Source organism: Haemaphysalis longicornis, unplaced genomic scaffold, assembly GCF_048455015.1.
Source record: "Haemaphysalis longicornis isolate Haplotype H1 unplaced genomic scaffold, Haemaphysalis longicornis Haplotype H1 scaffold_13, whole genome shotgun sequence".
In the NCBI taxonomy this organism is placed as follows: Eukaryota; Metazoa; Arthropoda; class Arachnida; order Ixodida; family Ixodidae; genus Haemaphysalis; species Haemaphysalis longicornis.
This window is the reverse complement of record NW_027526233.1, coordinates 64,866,812-64,875,681: the sequence shown is the minus strand read 5'-3', so window position 1 is coordinate 64,875,681 and position 8,870 is coordinate 64,866,812.

Sequence of the window (8,870 nt, the reverse complement as noted above, 5' to 3'; positions counted from 1 at the left end):
GGCGGTGTCTCGGCGTTCTCGGTGGCGGCGTTCATGGTGGCTTCGGCCGCTCCGCGGGCTTCTTCCCTCGTCGCCAGTGTCACGATCTAGTCCCGCGTTCGTGAACCTGGGAGGGTAGGGGTACCCTCCAGCCGAGAGACGACATGCAGCGTGCTGGTGGTGACGGTGACTGACCCCCGAGCAGCCGTGCTCGGAGGTGTTTATTGCCCGGCCACACACAAGGTTGCCCACCGAGCCTGGTGGGGCCACTGAACTTAGCGGCCAACGAATATCAGGGATGGGGGGCGCCACACACTTGTCACACGTGTTATAAACATTGCGTCCACACATTGCACTTTTCGTATTGTTGAGTGCAGTCGTCTGCCGTTTCGGGAGCGTCGAAGGGTGCTTTTTGAAGGTGGTGGTGATTATTTAAAGGATAAAAGTTTAGTACGCGAAACGGGTAAGAAGCGACAAGACCTGTGCCACGCGTGCGAATTCCACACCCTTGTAAAATTGCGCTTTGTCCTTATAGAAAGAAGAAACAAACAAAAACATTTACACTGCACACGACCCGTGCTCTATCGCCCATACATTACCGGACACGTATTTTACACCCGCCAGCGCCTGTGTGATCGTGTCCTTCCCGTACCTTTTCTAAAATAAATACCATTTTTGGACAGTCGTTGTTTATACTGAGGAGGAGGAATAAACATTTATTCAACTGTATCGAGTTGCTAATTTTACGTATTATTTAAAATACGTTTCTATGGATGCGCAAGACTATTTAGGGGGGATTTTTCGGTAAAATTAAGCAGTTGTGAGTTTGCGTCTGTCATGTGGCATTTCGTGTGTCATTTTCATATATATCATTTTCAAATCCGACATGAATCACCTTGTCCAGAAACGTGTCTCACTCAGCATAACCAAATGCCTAATATGGTCACGTCATAACCTCTTAAAGGTGAACCGAAGTTTAAAGAAATAGGAGAAAACGCGTAATATAATGCACGTTGTTGCCCACATGTGTGAGGGGTGGGTGCCATGACTCGCTGTTTTTTTTTTTTCCACAATGCTTGCTTTCAATACAATTTTGAAAAAGGCGAGCCACAATTCCTGGACAATCCCGGAACAAAGGGGGTTAATCAGTTTTGAAAATACGTACTGCTTTTTCACCACTACAGAACACGACGCCATAGTGTAGTTTCGATTGTAAGTAATACTGATAACCATAGTTTGGCTTTTCGCGCGCGTTACATGTGTTCTCTTCTCGCTGCTCTTGCAACGTTGGCAGCACCCCCCCCCCTCTTCCCGAAAAAAAAACTAATTGCACAGAATTTCATTTTTTAACAAATCTTCAAGAATTAAATGCCAAGACAAAGGCGACATTCAGCTAGTTTAGAAAACAAAGTAGTTACCGGGAACCCGTTGCACTGATTCGCAACGAGAAATAAAAAGGAAATGTTTTTCTACATCTGCAACAGCGCAACTTCATTTATTGCCATCTTTAGGGTTCGTAAGCGACCTTATACGCAAGAATGCAAACACATCTCGCTGTTGCAGGCACCTGTTAGATATTAAAAGGAACGCAAATGGTCAACAGAGCAGCCGTAACAGAAAATTTGTGCTCACTGTGAGGTCCCAGAAGCTTGGTTTGCACACTGTAAACCTGCTTGTCACTTTGCGAAAACCTAGCTAAACATGAGATGTTGATTGCACTGCGTGCGTTGACAATTCAATTCGCAAGTTCACTTGCGACGAAAGCCGTAAATAAGTGATACGAAACCACTATTCATCAAACCTTCCTTCAGAGTCGCTAAAATTTCATTTAAAAGACCCGTTAGAGCGGTTACATTTATATCTCTGCGCTGATCAAAATTCAGTAATTTTATGTTGCCTTTTCAACGCAGAAAAAATATCGTAAGCTCTTAGAAAGAATTTCAGAGATCGAGGCTTCCTGATTTGTTTCTATTTATGCTTTTATTGAAGGCTAAAAAGCCATAGTCTGGAAAGATCGAGCTTGCTACGAGCCACAGCGTACAAGTTCGTTGTCACAATTACGGCCATTCTGAGATTCCCGATGAGTCGTCGCTTTTTTTGGCGTAGTAATGAAAACTGACCGCCGCTTCCATGCTATACATTGAACGTTGAGGAACCGAACTACAGCATACCACTCTTGTTTGCACATTTCGTGCTCACATACGGCGGGAAAAAGGCACGAAGCGCGCCCACAGAGTGCATTCTTACGGGCCGCTCAGCGGAGCATCCACACTAGCAGCGCGACGCTGTCGCCACCTACATGTCGAGCTCGCGGCGAATAGCTTTAGGACGAACTCTTTTCAATAGCTGGAAAAAGACAGCTGAATGGTCTTGAGTCTGTAGAGTTAGAGCTAAACAACAGCCCATAGCCAGCCAAAAGAGCTTTTGTGGCTCTCTTTAGCTTGAGGACATATTTTTTCCAATAGCTGGCAAAAGACAGCTGAATGATTTCAAGTCTGTAGACTTAAAGTAAACAATGGCCTATTGGCGGTGAGATGTTTGAGTGGCGCCCCCTGGCTATGACGTCGGCTTAGGGACTCGCGCCGCTGTCGTCTGCTACACTCCGCTTGTGAGGGGCAGCAGTGCCTGTACTAGAAATGGCCCGCTTTGTTGCTGTAGTGCGTTAAAAAGCGTATTTCTAGTGACTTAATTATTTTGCCAGCTTCTGACGCATCTGAATAATTTGAAGCTGTATCCCCCAAAGTTTGCAACACACGAAGAGATAGAGAACAAATTTCTTCAGAGCATCAGTCAGAAGACCGTGTGTAACTCGTCATTTCTAGCTTATTCGCGAGGATCAGTGATCAGAGCTTCTCGATAAGTATTAAAAATGCGTGGGTTTCCCTGCAGTATTTTTGAGAGGCTCTAATGAATACTCAACTGTCTAATGCCACGTACCAAGCAGCGGCCCCTACACGCGCATCGCACAGCAGGAAATAAAGCGGCTTTCTTCTATTTCTTTCGGTGTTGCTGTCTTGTATCAGAATAATGTTTCTTGCTTTTTTTCTGCCCAACGCATTAATTTTTCTGCGCCGTCACCAACTTCTTATTAGGCGGTTTCGGAATGTTTGGGAGGCTCACAAAGGTCGTATGGATACTTCCTTCATGCTGTATGTCATACATTCCCTTCTTCACAAATTGGCTTTCATTACGGCTGCGTGCAAGAAGGTTCATATCCGCAGCGTGCTTTGTTTATTCACATGCAAATACAATGAGAATGTGTGTGCTACGCCCCCGCGATCGCGCCCTAAACGACGTGGTCCCAAGAACTCGAAGGCGGCTTTTGTGCTCCGAATTTATATCGTAATTATATCGTTATCATAACGAACTGACTCTCACCTCGAACAATGATGACATGATTACAGTGTTGAAGGCATGATATACTCGCTAACTAACGTAATAAATAGTATACCTGCATATATTACAAGAATCGAAACCGAAGAATTCCAAGTAGCCCTTCATTGCTTTTCAACCCTTCCAGGCGCGAAGAACAAATCCTATTCTACTCGGGATGGCGTTCTATGATTTCAAGAAAATTACTTTTACTCTTTTGTCCTGGACTGAGGACCCGTCCCACTAACCAGATCGATTTAATTGTTAAATAAAGCTTCCCCTCCTCCTTCCCTTACTCCTCCTCCTCCTCTTGAGTGCAGTTTTCCTATAACGCATATCCCAATATCGGGAAGATATGGCTGTGCAAAATGTTCCGAAATATCCCTCCAGGTCTTAACAAACATATATGTGTTACTATAAATTTAACGAAGACGTGACTCGTTTTGCTCAATAAACCTCCATACTGGTCAGATGACTGGTATAGAATCAGCACGCGCGTATATACACACTGGGTTATTTGGAACTCAACCTACAGTTTTTGCAGTCTATAGTGCATGTCGGCAAATTTTCATGCCTTGACAACGTAAAGTGATGTGACAAAACACGTTCGAGCGTTCGGCAAGGTTGCAAAAACTGTTTTATCTTACATATGATTACCGGGAATCGTAATGCCTTCTGCCAAAGCCAACAGCCCTGAAGGCCTAGAATTTGTTTTGGTCTTGCATTTTCGCTGTTGTCGGTTATTAGCAGCTGACTGTTCCTTTTGTTCGAATGCTTACTTGAGAAGCTGACGCCTAGCTCCTACTCTTCGCGCTCCGCTCAGGACCGGCTTCGCAAAGAATGGGGTGGCGCCGGCAATGTTTCTCCCGTAGCGGTATCCGAAACTATACTTTAATTGACACCATGAGTTAGTGTATGCGATTTTAAGCCTATTATTATGATAAAAAGTTACCCACACGCCAATTCTGGTGCGGACAAGCATCAGACGTTCACCGAGCGCAAAGACACAGCAGGGAGAGCGATCCTGAGTGAAGCAGACGACAAATGCGAGAATCCCTAAGCTGACGTCACGGAGGCGCGCTTCGCAGCGCCGCCTGTGTTTGCGCTCACCGCCAATAGCGAGCCAAAAAAGCTTTGCCGCAGCTGGTCTATAGAACTAAAGCTATACATATTTCTTTAGCTCGCTACAGTAACCTGAATAGCTATGACTCTATAGACTAAACGCACTAGGATGTTCTAGAATCTTCTAAAGAGAATTGTATGGTTTACAGTCTTTAGTGCAGGATCTATAAAAACTTCAATAGCTGGCTATAGCGTAATTTATGCCTTTTTATGGGTGACCATAGAGACCCATGCGTGGCCATAGCTCACCATACATTTTTCAATAGACGCCCATAAGGCATTTTTGTATCAGCGGAAAGCATCCATCCACTGCGCGCGCCTCGGCCAGTGATTGTTACGATTCCAAGCCATGCTGGTAGGCTTATCTGACGCATTTTACAGCCGACAACAAGGCAGAAGCGTGGTGTGGCGATTACTGAGATACCGAGAATGCCCAGCCAAAGATAGCATCGGATGCCAAGCATCTTGTTTCATAGAACCGGAACCGCAAATGGTTTGAATTTTTATCTTGGACACCGTCCAATCACGCAGCATTTTGTATTGACATCACTACTTTAGTTGGTGCGGCCGCCACAGACACGCATGGTAGTTTTTGTTCTTTCGGGTTTCGTGAAATAAATATCGCCTTATCGACCGGATAAACGATGATTGAAAGTGCGTTTATTTTAGCCAGTCTACGCAGCGCAGCAAAAACAGAAGCTTCACAAATTCACTTCAGTGACCCTCTAAGTAGTCTCTACGACAACATAAGGGCTGGGATAAAAAGCGGCTGGTAAATTTTCGCTTGCTCATCGGTTTTTCTTAATATATGGCCCAATTATCGCGGCTATCTTTAAAATTATACATATTTCCTTGCGAAAAACAGTATTTTGAATGCGTTCGTTTTCTATTTAGATTTTATGGTCGCTTTAAACTGCGAAACATTTTTGACACGCCACATCTAATTTAACTCACCTAACCGGCTTGCGAACCGCTTAAAGCTTGTGAACCGGTTTGCGAACCGGTTCAGGTTGTGATTTACCCGAACCGGAACTGAACCGGAACGAAATAAATTCTCCAGAACCCTAACCGTAACTAAACCGCCATTTTTTTCGGTTCGACAAACTACTTTATGGTAAAGATATGTGCAAGGGCGTGACACAAGTGGCTCGCACAAAGGAGTTTAGAGCACGTCTAGCTTGGTGCCTCCATCGTTTATAGGGCGCGCCGTCACCGCCTTATTCACGCTCGTCGGGTTTTTATAACCCTAGGCATCCGTTTCATCCGCCAGCAGTTCAAATTTCTCTAATGAGGAATCTCCACAGGACGCTGTTCGAAGACGAATCGACGCGAGGGTATTGCATCAGACGCTATGCCATAGATGGGGGCGGTAATTCACAGGTGCGGTTTTGGCAGGCCCTAGCATCACTAGATAAGCTACGCTTATGAGTACCACCACTTTGTGCACCCGGAAGCGTCTGGGGGCCATTTTGTTTCTGGCTTGCAGTGTTGCCATCTCTCCCAGTGAAACCGCCGCCGGTTGGGACGGGCAGAGTGCAACCGGCCGCTCTAGTGTCCGCGCAGCAGAGAGAGAGGGGAGAGGCGCCCAGAAACAAAATGGCTGCGCCTATATGTAAACAAATGTCGCGTGGTGCCAACCGAAAATCCTAGCGGCACATAACAATGAGAGAAAAGAGTGCCGATACTCTAAAAGCCTTTATTTAGTGACGCTAGCACGCCCCATGAAGGCCCCTGCATGTTTTTCGCGGACCGTTGGACAGCCTGGAGACATTCCGGCACTCCGATCAGCGCAGCGCCTGGATTCAGCAGCCATGAAAACTGGTGTTATGTCCTTTGGCACAATAATGCTCAATCGAAAATTGCAAACAAACGTATTTTGTGTCATGCGCCATTTGAAGTACGCCAAGCTTCTCTGGTCTTCCCCATTCAAACAGTTGAAAGGCCGCAAATATTTGTGGAAAACCCTAAAGCACTTCTTATTGCAAGCGGAGGAAATCCAACCTGAACGCCGTGAGTAAACTAGAACATGCTGTCGAATAAAGTTAAAGTTGTTCATTTTCTCAAGGATACTCATATCGAAGCGGAATTTCCGAAGACCGTTCGAAATAAGTTTTATAAATTGTCGTTCACGTAACAGGCCTTTTACATGCATCCAGAATGCAAAACATATGTGCGCAGCAGTCATCGTTTCAAAAATAAAACTCATCTTTCTATTTTATTATTACCAAACTATCAGCTGAAACCCCCAAATCTGTGACTCCTTGTTTTTAACAGTTATACTAATTGCCTTTGATTCATAATATGCACTCAGACAGCCGAGAAAACACATCACGGGTGTAGGTATATCGTGGAGACAAATGCCCAAGAGTCTGCACTTGGGAGATAAAAGTGTGATCGTTGTCATACAAACCAGCATAATAAAACAGTAAATTTCACCTACAGGCGAATTAACAGTTTTAGCAAAAAGTGCGCAAAAAATACCCTAGAGCAGAAAATGTTACAATGCCACAAAAATATCTTTAAAGAACGATTAGATGGCGTGATGGGGTTTTACAAAACGTCGTTTATTTAAAAACAGCAAATTTGATCTCTAACAAAAAATTGCAACAAATTAGCACTTCTTCCGGTTTCGTTGGGCATACATTTATCAAAAAAACTTTTCGCAACAGAAGCATTTTCAAGCCATTCTTGTACCACATTTAATGTGTGATTATGATGTTTAGAAGAGTAAACCTATGTGACTTGTGAGAGTGTTCAACGCAGTGTATGTGAATTGTTTCTTATCGATTTGTGTTTTCCGTTTCAACGCGCGGTTAATGCTACTGGTTTTAATCAACTTTTCTCCACATCCGGGCATCAGGAGATTTCTAAAGTTTCCCGAACAGTAGAGGCTGCTGAGATGGGCGAGCAGCTGTCGTAATTTAAATGTGCTTATAAACGAAGTATGGGTATTTATATCAATCAAACAAGAAACAGTGTGGTGGCTGCCAGACCTTAATGTGTATAAGTGTCTTGATTAACTGATATCAACAAAAGCACTGAAAATTGAAATGACCGAATGAGGCATAATTCAATCTTAATTTAGTTGATATTTGAGAACGCTTCATCATGCAGGGCCCAGGTGAAGTACAAATGGCTGTGACTAGAAGACGTACGAGATATTGTCTCAGGTCAGCATAATAGTAGCGGCTGGACTATTCCGTCTTGCAGTGGCTGTAGCACTAGCGGCAAAGTGTTCGACATTATAACGACTATGATATTTACACTTTTAATCCGTGAACCATTCCGCTGTTTGCTAAAATTAGCGGGCAATGAAGTATTAGTTTGGAAATGCTCATTTCAAGGCCCTTTGAAATATTTATGGGTGCATGAGCCTTCTATTTTCGCGATTCCTTTCACTGCGCACATTCCAGTCGCCGTGAGATAAGAAACAGCGCGCTAATGAGAGTAGTATTTGAGTACAGGCAAACCAGTTGCGTAGGTTCTTTTTAGTGTTGAATAAAAGCTGCGATAGCATGATCGAGCCGGGCTCTACCATTGTCAATTTCATGCCAATACCGACGTCAAAAACAAACAAAAAATGATTTCCTGCTACAGGCGTCGGTTATTTTTCAGTCGAAATTTCTAACTGTTTATTTTACCCTCCGAGATCACGTTTGGTTAAATACATACGCTTTCTAAAATAGCTTTCCATGTACTCAACGGTATTAATTACCTCAAATAAAAGAAAAAAATTTGTTTTTACTGGGGGTGACGAGGATGAAAGTCAAAAACGGCTGGCGGGAGAGATGTGTAAATAAAAGAAATCTGGCATTCGTATTCAAGAGAGGCCCAATGCTGCAGAGAAAAAAGCTGGTTTCATACTGCAGCCGGATTTCCCCGTCGCCCTTCATTTCTAATTGCGCAGCGAGAGAATAATTAATCGCTCAGGCATCTCTAGTAAAGCAGCTGAACCCCTTCATTCTCCGTTGACGGTAATACTGCAAAGAAAAGAAGTTCCGACTGTCGGCTAAAGATAAACATATAACGGGCAAGGTGGCTATGTGGCCTATATGTAAAAGGGCGTCAAAAACGAAATACGTGGAGTTTTCTTAGTGCACCCGAATCCGCTGCCTTACAGCGCGAACTTCACCAAGTGTGTTGTCGGACAAAGAGCCGCATCTGGCAAGGAAAAGGCGCGTATTTGCATCGTAAGAAGTGATCTCTCAAAAAGTTGGTTCCGGATTCTTCTGCATTCATTACCAAGCAATCCTGGGTTTCTCCAGTCCTACTGAAAAAAATTCCACCAGTTATAGTCTCGGTGAAAGCAGTCAAAGCTCCGCGCATTGCTAAATGAAGGGTTGTCGGAAAACAGCCAATGCAAGTGCACTCAGGAAAGTTTTTCAAATCAAACGACA